Source organism: Triticum dicoccoides, chromosome 2B (assembly GCF_002162155.2).
Source record: "Triticum dicoccoides isolate Atlit2015 ecotype Zavitan chromosome 2B, WEW_v2.0, whole genome shotgun sequence".
Lineage (NCBI taxonomy): Eukaryota > Viridiplantae > Streptophyta > Magnoliopsida > Poales > Poaceae > Triticum > Triticum dicoccoides.
This window is the reverse complement of record NC_041383.1, coordinates 496441374-496446626: the sequence shown is the minus strand read 5'-3', so window position 1 is coordinate 496446626 and position 5253 is coordinate 496441374.

Genomic DNA, 5253 nt, shown 5'->3' with positions numbered 1-5253 from the left:
GGGGGGGTTGGATGAACAGTGAGCGGTGGCGTTGCCTTTGGATGAACAGGACCCCATGGTGTGGAGGGCTGGATGAACAGTAGACGGTGGAGGGGTGGCCGTGGAGGGGTGGTTGAACAGGACCCCGTGGTGTGGAGGGCTGGATGAACAGAAGATGGTGGAGGGCTGGATGAACAGTAGACGGTGGAGGGGTGGTTGAATAGTAGCCGGTGGAGTAGCGCGCGGTGGAGGCTGGATGAACAGGAGCCCGTGGAGGCTGGAGGACGTCGACGGTGGAGATGAACAGTATCCCGTGGAGTCCCGTTTTGCGGTACGCCACACCCCTCCTGATGAACAGGGCCCCCGTTTCGACCGTAGGAGGTCTGTTTCCTCCGTTTGCGGTACGCCACACCCCTCCCGATCAACAGGACCCCCGTTTCGACCATAGGAGGTCCATTTCCTCCGTTTTGCGGTATGCCACACCCCTCCCGATCAACAGGACCCCCGTTTCGACCGTAGGAGGTCCGTTTCCTCCATTTTTTGGTACGCCACACTCCTCCCGATCAACAGGACCCTATTCCGAACGTGGCCGGTCGAACACAAGGCCGTATCCTCCATTCTGCGGTACGCCAGGCCTCGTTTCCATCGCCTGTTCCGTCCAAGCCGGTTGGCTCCCACGCGTTCCATTGCCTCCCGATGAACACGACGCATTCCGTTGCCTCCCCATGAACACAACGCATTCTGTTGCCTCCCCATGAACACGACGACGACTCTGTTTCTTCGTTCCGACCCAGCCATGTACGTATGTGCGAGTAGGCATTCGAGACCCTGCCCGTATGTACGTATGTGGCCGTATTTTCTTTCTTGCACCCTCGCCGCTGTACGTACGTGTACATGCTACGTGCGTGCCTCTACTACGACACGTGCATGCCTCTACTATGACACGTGCGCGCCTCTTCATCGACCAGTATGTACGTACACGTTCGCGACCAGAATGACAACGCTACGTACGCTTCGACCAGGTGGGTCCCGACTGTCAGGCACTTCCTTGCCTGCGAAGATGTAGCTGGTGGGTCCTAGTAGTCAGGGGGGCGAATCTTTGTTTTTTGCCCGGACGCACTTCCTTGCGTGCGAAGATGTAGCTGGTGGGTCCCAGCAGTCAGGGGGGCAAATCGTTTTTTTGCCCGGACGCACTTCCTTGCATGCGAAGATGTAGCTGGTGGGTCCCAGTAGTCACGGGGAAACGCTTTTTTCGCGAAATACGGTGGCCCATCCGGTGGGTCCCCGCTGTCAGGTGGAGGAATAATTATTTTTCACATAATAAGGAGGCACTTCCTTGCGGCCGCCATGGACCCAGCTGTCAGCCTCTCCATGCATAGTACTCTTCCGATGGAAGTCAGTCGTTGACCACATTGACCACGCCGCGCCGAGAGCACCACGGCAGTGGACGATGGTGAGGCCTAGGAAGGGGACGACGCGGAGCCAGGGAAGACGCAGCAGTGGATGCCCACGCAAAGAGGAGTACGAGGGTGAGGCTGCGTCGCCACAGAATAACAAGGTGTGTGGGTGAGTAGAGGGATGGCCTGGCCAGCGGTGGGAGTAGTAGGGGGCGGTGAGGCCTCCACGGCATCACAGCCGGCCACGGGAGGCAGGAGCACACGGCATGACCGACGCTGCTTTGGGCGGCTGGAGCACGAAGACCAGAGGTTGAAGAAGCACTACGGCCGTTGTATGGACATCGTACGGTCACTGGAGCTAGAGTCGTTCATATTGACTAAGTTGACAAAGCCCTCCGTCCCCGTAAACTTAGTAGGCCCACAAGTCAGCCTCCCACCAAGGTGAGTTCCAGCTAGCAGGGGGAGTATTCATTTTTTTGTGCGTAATAAGGAGGCATTTCCGGTGGGTCCGAGCTGACAACGGGGGGAACATTTTTTTTGCAAAATACAGAGACGCTTCTGGTGGGTCCCAGCTATCAGGTGGAGGAATCATTATTTTGCGCGTAATAAGGAGGCATTTTCCTATGTGGGCCCCTACTGTCAGCCTCTTCCGATGGCTGTTGTTTGTTGACCGTGTTGACCTCGCCGCGCCGAGAGCACAAACACGGTGGACGAGGGCGGGGCCCAGGAAGAGAACCACCCGAAGCCGGCGAAGCCACCGCAACGGATGCCCATGTTGAGGGGAGAACGAGCGCTGACTGGTCGGCTGCGGGGTGAGGCTGACGTCGCCAGAAAATAACATGATGTGTGGGTGGTTAGAGGGATGGCCTGGCGGCAGCACAGCCAGCCACGGGAGGAGGGAGCAGGCAGTCCCACCGGCGCTGGTTTTGGCATCCAACAGTCACTGCCGTGTGTTGACTAAGTTGACAAAGCCTTGCGTACACGTCAAATTTTTTTAGGACAGCGGCATCGTCAACCTAGTAGGCCCAGAAGTCAGCCTCCAAATATGTGGAAAACAACATACAACCCATTAGCCATTATTTTCAATAATTTACAGCCCATTTGCTAATTCTTAAGGATATTTGAAGCCCATATTATTTTTATTAGCATTACATACCATATATTCTGGGCACTGCTAAAAAATTCAACGAAATTTTGCATATTTCGGTGGGGTCTAAACTCTTTTAATCACGAAATTTTGAGTCACGTTAAAAATAGTTTTAAAAAAATTCTATCGAAATAAAATTCAGAAAACAATTCTCCGAAAAAAATGAATGAAATTTAGAATCTTAACTAGCAAGATGCCCGTTCGTTGCACGGAACATGAAGATGCATTTGTATGAGTAGTTTGTCTTGTGGGTGAAAAGATGATATTTTAATGTAATTGTAGTTGGCTTTGGTTTTTATAAGAGTAGAGAGTAGAGAAATCCTGAAAAAAAGATATTTTAATGCAATTGCCGGTCGGCTTTGGTTTAAAAATTTACAGCCCATTTCTTACAACTTATATCCCGTTTTCTGGGGAAGCCCATTTCTTATGCCTCCTCGTCTTGAAAGATTTGGAGCCCAGCAGGGGTGAGAAAAGCAAGTAGGCCTCGGTTTTGGTATTCTCCAAAAAAAAAGAACCGTGCTAGCCAATTTCAGAAAGAAAAAAATATCAACTGGGCTCGTCATGTGCTTAATAAAAGCGTAAGCATGGGCTAGACGGGCCACAGCCCCCGCACAGCGCGCAGTTGAGCTTCGTCTCTGAAACTGAAAAACAACTGGGCGAGCTGCTGGGTCCCTGGTGTTATCCGCTCGTTGTGTGATTTCTCGTTTACTGACTACATTGACAATGGCGTGGAACCTAGTTGTCAAACAATTAGGAGGAAGTATTGTTTTGGCTTGTAATAACGAGACACCTGCTTGCGAAATGCAATGACCCTGGTGGGTCTCTACTATCAGCCTCTCCATGTACAATCATCTCCTGATTCCTCTTGGTTGTTGACCATGTTAACAACACCAGACGACGGCGAGCACAGCGAGCTAACCAAGGCGGAGAACGACGACAAGGCCTCGGACGGGAATGAACAACAGCCATGGAAGATGCGGCAGTGTAGTGGCAGGTGGAGGGGAGTACGAGGGCAACAACATGCAAGTCAAGCATACAAATGGTACAAAAAGCCCAAGGATTAATTGTTCATCAAATTTTTAGACAAAACCCAGATAGAACATGAAAGTAACATCTAACCCAACCACTCTTTTTTGCAGTCACAAACAAATGGATCGGTCTGATCCATAAAATCAACATCCTGTGCAAAAATTTTTATTTCAGGATGTCTACAACTTGTTGTAAATAGAAGACGAGCATGTTTAGAAGCCCATTTGTCCACCTGAAACTTCTTTTTTTGCTGTTCAACATGTTCGTCCATGAGAAATCTCTTGCTGTAAAAATTAAGCCTCATGGACAATAGTAACCTCGCATTCAACAGGAAGAATGTGACAAAGCTTCTGTTTGCCTGGTTGGATGCATATCGTCCCATCATTATTGTCCTCAAACGAATGTCATGAGAACTGAGAAAATCCTTGTGCTTATTACGCCAACGATTGGTTATATGTTTTTCTCCATGTGGTTCTGCCTAAGTAGACATGAAGATTGAAAATAGTTAAGGTCTGAAAAAAGAGTATGTCGAAAGAATGACAGCTGAACAGTTAATTCTAGTACAATATATACAGGCTTTCAATGTGCATGAAATCATCACTTCTATGTATAAATTCTCCAGAGATCGAAAGCATCGCAGCAAGCCAATAGTTATGTCCAGATCAAAACTATACATTCTGATATATATGATCTTGACAGAATCCAGCAACATTGATAGGCTATCAATGGACGAACTCTTCATTGAGCATATAACATAATATTAGTACCTAAAGTGTACTCCAAGATGATATAAAACTTATGCGCACAAATGAAAAATGCAGCATATGATTACAAATGTGTAGATGATAATATACGGTACCTGAAAAGGTGAGGAGCCAAACACCAACTCCTTGTGATTATTAAACGGGTCACGAATTACACCCAAGGTCTCCAGCTTGGGCGCAGAGACGACAATTGTTTCTGAAGGTGTATAACAATTATCAAGGAGCAACCTTTCAAGTGAAGGGGCATCTTCGATGATGAGCTGCTGTCCTTCAAAACAAATTCCAATGCTTTTAAGGTGAGGCGACTTTATTTGGAGACAACTAATACCGATTTCTATTCCCAAAACAATCAGCAAGCGCTCCAGGGCAGGGCAACTGGAGTGGATGATACTGTGCAGTGAGGCCTCAGACAGATAAACCACCACAAGCTAAAGTTTTTTTAGCAGTGGGAGTCGAAGCATTTGTACCAGATCGTCTGGTAGATGGCACCGGGCGAAGGTGGCGGTGTGGAGAGAGGAGGAAAACCGCGAGATGGACAATGGTGGTGTGGGCACGAATTCTTGGTATGTTCGTGGTATGAAACTTTCGTGGTAATGGTAGAACTCAAACTGCTGGAGTTTTCCGAATTCAGGGGATGTCAGCCAAGCGTCCACCTTGCCGGGTATGGACAGCAGGTAGCTTGTCGGGATGCAGAGGCATTGAACGGGGCCCTGCTGGTGAGAAGAGACGATGGCTCTGATGAGATCAAATTCAGGAAGGACAGATATCTAACGACAGTCGAGATTGAGGGGTGCGGTGCGCCATAGAGGGAGCCACCGAGTTGAGAGGACTTGTGTGCGGCAGCAATCCTTGGTGGGGAGAAGCGAGATGATCTCCTCAAGGATGATGTCCGGGAGATTGCTGATGCGGTCCACTCGAGATTCTACCGGTTCGTCAG